The sequence below is a fragment of the Manis javanica genome, chromosome 4 (assembly GCF_040802235.1).
Source record: "Manis javanica isolate MJ-LG chromosome 4, MJ_LKY, whole genome shotgun sequence".
Classification (NCBI taxonomy): domain Eukaryota; kingdom Metazoa; phylum Chordata; class Mammalia; order Pholidota; family Manidae; genus Manis; species Manis javanica.
In genome coordinates this window covers 125,912,856-125,924,278 of record NC_133159.1, presented here as the reverse complement: position 1 = coordinate 125,924,278, position 11,423 = coordinate 125,912,856, and positions in this window count along the sequence as shown.

The following is an 11,423-nucleotide window of genomic DNA, read 5'->3' as shown; positions in this document are numbered from 1 at the left end:
ATATTGGTTTCAAGTATACAACATAGGATCAACAGTTATCTTACATTATTAAATACTTACCCCAACTACTGCAGTTATTGTCAACCTAGAAAGGTATTATACAACTATTGACTATACTCTCTATGCTGTACTTTCATCCTTGTGACTAATTTATGATTGAGATTTCATGCCTCTTTATCCCCTTCACCTTTCCACACCAGCCCCTTCCCAATGGTAATCACCTGTCACTACTCAGTGTCAGTGAATCTATTGATTTTTGTTTTGTTTTTAGATTCCACATATAAGTGAAATTATGTCTTTCTCCACCTGACTTATTTCATTTAGCATAATACCCTGTAGGTCGATCCATATTGTTGCATAGGGCAGGATTTCTTTTTTTATGATTGAATAATACTCCATTGCATGTATGTACCACTGGTTGTTTATCCATTCCTGTATTGCTGGACACTTTAACTGCTTCCATATCTTAGCTATTGTAAATAGTGCAGCAATTAACATAGGGGTGCATATATCTTTGTGAATCACTGATTTGTTTTCTTTGGGTAATTTCCTAGAAGTGGAATTACTGGGTCATATAGTATTTCTATTTATTTTCTGAGGAACCTCCATACTGCTTTCCATAGAGGCTGCATCAATTTACATTCCAAACAGTGCAGGAGAGTTCCCTTTTCTCCACATCCTCACCAACATTTGCTTTTTCTTTTTTTTTTTTTTTGATAGTAGCCATTCTGACTGGTGTGAGGTGATATCTCATTGTGGTTTTGATTTGCATTTTCTTGATGAAATCAAAAAGTGGAACATCTTTTGTGGTAAATATACACAATGGAGTATTACTCAGCCATAAGAAGAAAACAAATCCTACCATTTGCAGCAACATGGATGGAGCTGGAGGGTATTATGCTCAGTGAAACAAGCCAAGCAGAGAAAGAGAAATACCAAATGATTTCACTCATCTGTGGAGCATAAGAACAAAGGAAAAACTGAAGGAACAAAACAGCAGCAGAATCACAGAACCCAAGAATGGATTAACAGGTACCAAAGGGAAAGGGACTGGGGAGGATGGGTGGGTAGGGAGGGATAAGGGTGGGGAGAAGAAAGGGGGTATTATGATTAGCATGCATAATATGGGGGGTGGGAGAAAGGGGAGGGCTGTGCAACACAGACAAGTAGTGATTCTACAACATTTTGCTATGCTGATGGACAGTGACTGTAAAGGGGTTTGTGGGGGGGACCTGGTATAGGGGAGAGCCTAGTAAGCATAATATTCTTCATGTAATTGTAGATTAATGATAACAGAAAAAAGAAAGAAGAGGGGGATTACTCCCTAATAGGATGAAACTAACTGTAAATCAATGATTAATGAATGCTTTTAATATCCTTAATTTTGATCATTTAAAGTGTGTTAGATGATTAGTGATGGAAGTACATTTTTAGGATAATATTCCTTTATCTTAAAAAAAAAGCATTTCCTGTGTGGTGATCACCAATAAGTTCTTCACAATGGTATAAAGGGCATATCAAAGTGTGGGCAAAGAGTTTGTGTTTATACAGAGGATCAAAGCCTAATTTGGCTACACAGAAAACGAATTAAGATACGATATGAAGAAGAACTTCCAACATCAACATTCTCTGGAAGGGTCATTCCAGAAGATCATCAAAAAACTTCAACAAAGATCCTGGGGCTGTTGCAGTTGTAGCTGCAGTCATCCCACCGGTTCCTGGACTTGCCATTGGAATGAAGGAGATATCAAAGCTGGCCTGTGCATACAGTAAAACAACAAATTTGACTGGATCTATACTGTTGGAACTCAACCAAGAATTAGGAGAAGTGCAAGTTGCAGTGCTCCAAAATCTTGCAACTATAGACTATCTACTCTTAAAAGAACATAGGGGGCCATGGGCGGAGCCAAGATGGCGGCGTGAGTAGAGCAGTGGAAATCTCCTCCCAAAAACACATAGAGCTATGAAAATATAACAAAGAAAAATCTTCCTAAAATAGAGACCACAGGACACAGGACAACATCCAGACTACATCCACACCTGCAAGAACCCAGCGCCTTGTGAAGGGGGTAAGATACAAGCCCCAGGCCGGCGGGACCCGAGCGCCCCTCCCCCCGGCTCCCGGCGGGTGGAGAGAAACCGGAGCGGTTTTTTTTTTTTTTTTTTGGCGAGCGCTTTTTGGAAGCCTTAGAGGGACGGGCCCCCGTTGCTGGGGAGGCAGGGTGGCGGGACCGGTGAGGAGGTGCCTGGGAACGGCGCCGGAGGACAAAGAATATCCTGCGTTTCTCCCTGCGAGACCTGGGGGCGGGTGCCTGAGACCGGTGCCTGAGGACGGAGGAGGTCGCGCGTTTTTCCCCTTTTTTTTTTTTTTCTCTTTTTGGCGAGCGCTTTTTGGAAGCCTTGAAGGGACGGGGACCCTGGTGCTAGGGAGACAGGGCAGCAGGACCAGTGAGCGGGTGCCTGGGACCGGCACCTGAGGACGGGACCGGTGGGTGGGTGCTTTTTGGAAGCCTTGAAAGGACAGGGACCCTGGTGCTAGGGAGACAGGGCAGCAGGACAAAAAAAAAAAAAAAAAAAAAAAAATCGCTTGTCTTTCCCCTTTTTTTCCTTTTTTTTTCTCTTTCTTTCTGTTCCCTCTCTCATTGTTGCTGCTGTTGTTTTGGTTTGGAGAGTGCTTTTTGGAAATCTTAAAGGGGCAGGACAGGTCACTTAGACCAGAAGCAGGGAATCTGGGGATCTCTGGGCACTCTAACCCCCTGGGCAGCAGGGAGCACAGAGGCCCCTTACGGAGATAAATAGTCTCCTGGCTGCTCCCCCTCCAACGGGGCTCCACCATTTTGGAGGAACAGCCCCAGCCAGGCCAAGCCCACAGCAACAGCGGAGATAAACCCCAAAGCAACTGGGCAGGAAGCAGAAGCCCTGTCTGCGCGCAGCTGCCCAGCACAAGCCACTAGAGGTCACTATTCTCCCAGGAAAAGGCTACAAACCAACAAGAAGGGAAGCTCTTCCAGCGGTCACTTGTACCAGCTCTGCAAACTATCTCTATCACCATGAAAAGGCAAAACTACAGGCAGACAAAGATCACAGAGACAACACCTGAGAAGGAGACAGACCTAACTAGTCTTCCTGAAAAAGAATTCAAAATAAAAATCATGAACATGCTGACAGAGATGCAGAGAAAAATGCAAGAGCAATGGGATGAGATGCAGAGAAAAATGCAAGAGCAGTGGGATGAGATGCAGAGAAAAATGCAAGAGCAGTGGGATGAAGTCCGGAAGGAGATCACAGATGTCAGGAAAGAGATCACAGAAGTGAAACAATCCCTGGAAGGATTTATAAGCAGAATGGATAAGATGCAAGAGGCCATTGAAGGAATAGAAGCCAGAGAACAGGAACGTATAGAAGCTGACATAGAGAGAGATAAAAGGATCTCCAGGAATGAAACAACACTAAGAGAAATATGTGACCAATACAAAAGGAAAAACATTCGTATTATAGGGATACCAGAAGAGGAAGAAAGAGGAAAAGGGATAGAAAGTGTCTTTGAAGAAATAATTGCTGAAAACTTCCCCAAACTGGGGGAGGAAATAATCGAACAGACCATGGAATTATACAGAACCCCCAACAGAAAGGATCCAAGGAGGACAACACCAAGACACATAGTAATTAAAATGGCAAAGATCAAGGACAAGGAAAGAGTTTTAAAGGCAGCTAGAGAGAAAAAGGTCACCTATAAAGGAAAACCAATCAGGCTAACATCAGACTTCTCAACAGAAACCCTACAGGCCAGAAGAGAATGGCATGATATACTTAATGCAATGAAACAGAAGGGCCTTGAACCAAGGATACTGTATCCAGCACGACTATCATTTAAATATGATGGTGGGATCAAACAATTCCCAGACAAGCAAAAGCTGAGGGAATTTGCTTCCCACAAACCACCTCTACAGGGCATCCTACAAGGACTGCTCTAGATGGGAGCACCCCTAAAAAGAGCACAGAACAAAACACACAACATATGAAGAATGGAGGAGGAGGAATAAGAAGGGAGAGAAGAAAAGACTCTCCAGACAGTGTATATAACAGCTCAATAAGTGAGCTAAGTTAGGCAGTAAGATACTAAAGAAGCTAACCTTGAACCTTTGGTAACCACGAATCTAAAGCCTGCAATGGCAATAAGTACATATCTTTCAATAGTCACCCTAAATGTAAATGGACTTAATGCACCAATCAAAAGACATAGAGTAATAGAATGGATAAAAAAGCAAGACCCATCTATATGCTGCTTACAAGAAACTCACCTTAAACCCAAAGATAAGCATAGACTAAAAGTCAAGGGATGGAAAAACATATTTCAGGCAAACAACAGTGAGAAGAAAGCAGGGGTTGCAGTACTAATATCAGACAAAATAGACTTCAAAACAAAGAAAGTAACAAGAGATAAAGAAGGCCACTACATAATGATAAAGGGCTTAGTCCAACAAGAGGATATAACCATTCTAAATATATATGCACCCAATACAGGAGCACCAGCATATGTGAAGCAAATACTAACAGAACTAAAGAGGGAAATAGACTGCAATGCATTCATTGTAGGAGACTTCAACACACCACTCACCCCAAAGGATAGATCCACCGGGCAGAAAATAAGTAAAGACACACAGGCACTGAACAACACACTAGAACAGATGGACCTAATAGACATCTATAGAACTTTACATCCAAAAGCAACAGGATATACATTCTTCTCAAGTGCACATGGAACATTCTCCAGAATAGACCACATACTAGCTCACAAAAAGAGCCTCAGTAAATTCCACAATATTGAAATTCTACCAACCAATTTTTCAGACCACAAAGGTATGAAAGTAGAAATAAATTCTACAAAGAAAACAAAAAGGCTCACAAACACATGGAGGCTTAACAACATGCTACTAAATAATCAATGGATCAATGAACAAATCAAAATAGAGATCAAGGAATATATAGAAACAAATGACAACAACAACACTAAGCCCCAACTTCTGTGGGATGCAGCGAAAGAAGTCTTAAGAGGAAAGTATATAGCAATCCAGGCACACTTGAAGAAGGAAGAACAATCCCAAATGAATAGTCTAACATCACAATTATTAAAACTGGAAAAAGAAGAACAAATGAGGCCTAAAGTCAGCAGAAGGAGGGACATAATAAAGATCAGAGAAGAAATAAACAAAATTGAGAAGAATAAAACAATAGCAAAAATCAACGAAACCAAGAGCTGGTTCTTTGAGAAAATAAACAAAATAGATAAGCCTCTAGCCCAACTTATTAAGAGAAAAAGAGAGTCAACACAAATCAACATAATCAGAAATGAGAATGGAAAAATCACGACAGACTCCACAGAAATACAAAGAATTATTAAAGACTACTATGAAAACCTATATGCCAACAAGCTGGAAAACCTAGAAGAAATGGACAATTTCCTAGAAAAATACAACCTTCCAAGACTGACCAAGGAAGAAACACAAAAGTTAAACAAACCAATTACAAGCAAAGAAATTGAAACAGTAATAAAAAAACTACCCAAGAACAAAACCCCGGGGCCGGACGGATTTACCTCGGAATTTTATCAGACACACAGAGAAGACATAATACCCATTCTCCTTAAAGTGTTCCACAAAATAGAAGAAGAGGGAATACTCCCAAACTCATTCTATGAAGCCAACATCACCCTAATACCAAAACCAGGAAAAGACCCCACCAAAAAAGAAAATTACAGACCAATATCCCTGATGAATGTAGATGCAAAAATACTCAATAAAATATTAGCAAACAGAATTCAACAGTATATCAAAAGGATCATACACCATGACCAAGTGGGGTTCATCCCAGGGATGCAAGGATGGTACAACATTCGAAAATCCATCAACATCATCCACCACATCAACAAAAAGAAAGACAAAAACCACATGATCATCTCCATAGATGCTGAAAAAGCATTTGACAAAATTCAACATCCATTCATGATAAAAACTCTCAGCAAAATGGGAATAGAGGGCAAGTACCTCAACATAATAAAGGCCATATATGATAAACCCACAGCCAGCATTATACTGAACAGCGAGAAGCTGAAAGCATTTCCACTGAGATCGGGAACCAGACAGGGATGCCCACTCTCCCCACTGTTATTTAACATAGTACTGGAGGTCCTAGCCATGGCAATCAGACAAAACAAAGAAATACAAGGAATCCAGATTGGTAAAGAAGAAGTTAAACTGTCACTATTTGCAGATGATATGATACTGTACATAAAAAACCCTAAAGACTCCACTCCAAAACTACTAGAACTGATATCGGAATACAGCAAAGTTGCAGGATACAAAATCAACACACAGAAATCTGTAGCTTTCCTATACACTAACAACGAATCAATAGAAAGAGAAATCAGGAAAACAATTCCATTCACCATTGCATCAAAAAGAATAAAATACCTAGGAATAAACCTAACCAAGGAAGTGAAAGACTTATACTCTGAAAACTACAAGTCACTCTTAAGAGAAATTAAAGGTGACACTAATAAATGGAAACTCATCCCATGCTCATGGCTAGGAAGAATTAATATCGTCAAAATGGCCATCCTGCCGAAAGCAATATACAAATTTGATGCAATCCCTCTCAAATTACCAGCAACATTCTTCAATGAATTCGAACAAATAATTCAAAAATTCATATGGAAACACCAAAGACCCCGAATAGCCAAAGCAATCCTGAAAAAGAAGAATAAAGTAGGGGGGATCTCACTCCCCAACTTCAAGCTCTACTACAAAGCCATAGTAATCAAGACAATTTGGTACTGGCACAAGAACAGAGCCACAGACCAGTGGAACAGATTAGAGACCCCAGAAATTAACCCAAACATATATGGTCAATTAATATTTGATAAAGGAGCCATGGACATACAATGGCAAAATGACAGTCTCTTCAACAGATGGTGCTGGCAAAACTGGACAGCTACATGTAGGAGAATGAAACTGGACCATTGTCTAACCCCATATACAAAGGTAAACTCAAAATGGATCAAAGACCTGAATGTAAGTCACGAAACCATTAAACTCTTGGAAAAAAACATAGGCAAAAACCTCTTAGACATAAACATGAGTGATCTCTTCTTGAACATATCTCCCCGGGCAAGGAAAACAATAGCAAAAATGAGCAAGTGGGACTACATTAAGCTGAAAAGCTTCTGTACAGCGAAAGACACCATCAATAGAACAAAAAGGAACCCTACAGTATGGGAGAATATATTTGAAAATGACAGATCTGATAAAGGCTTGACGTCCAGAATATATAAAGAGCTCACACGCCTCAACAAACAAAAAACAAATAACCCAATTAAAAAATGGGCAGAGGAACTGAACAGACAGTTCTCCAAAAAAGAAATACAGATGGCCAAGAGACACATGAAAAGATGCTCCACATCGCTAATTATCAGAGAAATGCAAATTAAAACTACAATGAGGTATCACCTCACACCAGTAAGGATAGCTGCCATCCAAAAGACAAACAACAACAAATGTTGGCGAGGCTGTGGAGAAAGGGGAACCCTCCTACACTGCTGGTGGGAATGTAAATTAGTTCAACCATTGTGGAAAGCAGTATGGAGGTGCATCAAAATGCTCAAAACAGACCTACCATTTGACCCAGGAATTCCACTCCTAGGAATTTACCCTAAGAACGCAGCAATCAAGTTTGAGAAAGACAGATGCACTCCTATGTTTATCGCAGCACTATTTACAATAGCCAAGAATTGGAAGCAACCTAAATGTCCATCTGTAGATGAATGGATAAAGAAGATGTGGTACATATACACAATGGAATACTACTCAGCCATAAGAAGTGGAAAAATCCAACCATTTGCAGCAACATGGATGGAGCTGGAGAGTATTATGCTCAGTGAAATAAGCCAAGCGGAGAAAGAGAAATACCAAATGATTTCACTCATCTGAGGAGTATAGGAACAAAGGAAAAACTGAAGGAACAAAACAGCAGCAGAATTACAGAACCCAAAAATGGACTAACAGGTACCAAAGGGAAAGGAACTGCGGAGGATGGGTGGGCAGGGAGGGATAAGGGGGGGGAAGAAAAAGGGGGGTATTAAGATTAGCATGCATGGGGGGGAGGGAGAAAGGGGAGGGTGGGCTGCACAACACAGAGAGGACAAGTAGTGACTCTACCACATTTTGCTAAGCTGATGGACAGTAACCGTAATGTGGTTGTTAGGGGGGACCTGATATAGGGGAGAGCATAGTAAACATAGTATTCTTCAGGTAAGTGTAGATTAAAAATTTAAAAAAAAAAAGAAAGAAAGAAAGAAAAGGGGGATTACTCCTTAACAGGATAAAACTATTGGTAAATCAAAGATCAACGCATGCTTTAAATATCCTTAATGTTGATCACTTAAAGGGTGTCAGATGATCAGCTATGGAGGTACTCTTTTCTGATAATATTCCTTTCTCTTAATTAAAAAAAAAAAAAAAAAAAAGCAGTTACTGTGTGCTGACCTCCAATGAGTTCTGCACAGTGGTATAGAGGGCATGTCAAAGTGTGGGCAAAGGGTCTGTTTGTTTCTAGGCAGAAGATCAAGGCCTAGCTTGGATACCCAGAAAATGAACTAAGATACGATATGAGGAGGAGCTTCCGGCATCAGCACTCTCTGGAGGACTCGTGCCGGGGGATGATCATCAAAAAGCCTCCACAGGGATCCGGACGATGCTGCGGTTGTGGCTGCATCCAGCCCACCGTCTCCTGGACTTGCCATAAGAAGGAGGAGGGAGATGTCTAGGCTGGCATGTGCATACAGTGAGACAACGAATTTGACTGGATCTGTACTGTTGGAACTCAACCAGGAGTTGGGAGGGGTGCAAGTTGTAGCACCCCAAAATCTCATGACTATAGACTATCTATGGTTAAAAGAACATATGGGATGTGAACAGATCCCAGAAATGGGCTGCTTTAATTTGTCTGATGGTTCAAGTACAGTTGGAAAATATCCATCATATCATAGATAAATTTTCACAAATGCCTAGGGTGCCTAAATGGTTTTCTTGGCTTCACTGGAGATGGCTGGTAATTATAGATTTGCTTTGTTTATGTCACCGTATTCCTATTATGTTAATATGTGTGTGCAAATTAGTTAGTAGTTTAAAACCTGTACATACTTAAGGTACTATACAAGAAGATATGTCAAAGAAATAATCAATCCTCCCAAGTTTCCTTCATATGCTACATCTATAGCTTTTCTTCTTCCTTCCTAATTACAAACCTTAAATAGAATTCGTGCCTCATATCGAATTTACCGAGTATCATAATTCCTCCAGGTGGTAAAGATACCTCGAGACAAGTGCTGGGCATAGAAGCCACAGGGCATAAATCTGCAAAGAAGTTAAAAGCTAACCTTTGCAAACAATATGGCTTCTCTCTCACTTACCAACTTTACATTTCCCTGTATGGCCCCGGAAGATGACTGGTTAGCCAGAGACGGGTAAGATTCCTCAAGGGAGGAACAACCTAAGACAGGCACAGTCGCAGGGGGGCCATCAGGTGAGAATTTGGGGATCAACAGAGGTGAGGCTCAGAACCTCACCCCCCCTGCTTTGAGAGAAATCTTCTGCATCCGTGGATGTCTTGCTGCCCTTGTCTAGCCTGGATTAATACTTAGTCCATAGGCACACACCTGATCATCTGATCATCTACATTTGCCTTCTTACAGCACTAAACTATGTTTTCTACCTTTATCTTGCATCTACCTACCACTTCAGCATTTTATTAAAAATAAAAATAATAATAATAATAGGAGAAATGTGGGATCAACATATAAATCAAGTACAAAAATCAAATGAATATTCATATTTGACCTGATGGTTTATAGGTCATATTGCATGATCAAAACCGAAAGTTTCTGTGATGAATGCCCTTGTACTGTTCACCATGTAAGAATTTATTCACTCTGTAAGAATTCGTTCACCATGTAAGAACTTGTTCGTTATGCTTCAGAAGATTGGAGACTGACGAGAATTAGGCTTGAGATGGATTAATGATTGTACATTGAGCATTGACCCCCCTATACTGAATTTTATTGTTGTTAACAACCATTTGATCAATAAATATGAGAGATGCCCTCTCAAAAAAAAAAAAAAAAAAAAAAAAAAAAGAACATATGGGATGTGGACAGTTCCCATGAATGTGTTGTTTTGTCTGATTTTTCTCAAACTATTCAAATTCAGTTAGACAATATCCATCATATCATTGATAAGTTTTCACAAATGCCTAGGGTGCCTAACTGGTTTTTTTGATTTCACTGGAGATGGCTGGTAATTGTAGGTCTGCTTTGGTTATGTAGCTGTATTCCTATTATGTTAATGTGTGTATGCAATTTAATTAGTAGTTTAAAACCTATACATGCTTATGTGACTCTACAAAAAGATATGTCAAAGAAATAATCAAACTTCCCATGTTTTCTTCCATCTGCTACTTCTATAGCTTTTCTTCTTCCTTCCTAATGACAACCCTTAAGTAGAATTAGTGCCTCTTATAAAAAATTACCGAGTATCACAATTCTTCCAAGTGGTGAAGATACCTCAAGACAAATGCTGGGCATAGAAGCCACAGGGCATAAATCTGCAAAGAAGTAAAAAGCTAACCTTTTCGAACAATATTGCTTCTCTCTTACTTACCAACTTTACATTTCCCTGTATGGCCCCGGAAGATGACTGGATAGCCAGAGACAGGTAAGATTCCTCAAGGGAGGAACAACCTAAGACAGGCACAGTCGCACGGGGGCCATCAGGAGAGAAATTGGGGACCAACAGAGTGGAGGCTTAGAACCTCACCCCCCTGTTTTGAGAGAAATATTCTGCATCCGTGGATGTTTTGTTGCCCTTGTCTAGCTTGAATTAATACTTAGTCCATAGGCACACACCTGATCATCTACATTTGCTCTCTTACAGCACCAAATTATGTTTTTTACCTTTATCTTGCATCTATCTACCACTTCAGCATTTTATTTAAAATAATAATAATAAGGGAGAAATGTGGGACTCACATATAAATCAAGTATAAAAATCAAACAAATAATCATATCTGACTTGATTGTTTATAGTTCATGATGCGTGATCAAAACCGAAAGTTTCTGTGATGACTGCCCTTGCACTGTTCACCATGTAAGAACTTATTCACTATGTAAGACCTTGTTCACCATGTAAGAACTTGTTTGTTATGTGTCAGAAGATTGGAGACTGTTGAGATATAGGCTTGGGGTTGATTAATGACTGTGCATTGAGTCCCCTATACAGAATTTTATTGTTAACAACCATTTGATCAATAAATATGGGAGATGCCCTCTCAAAAAAAAAGTAGACATCTATACAAACACTGGCTAACATTTT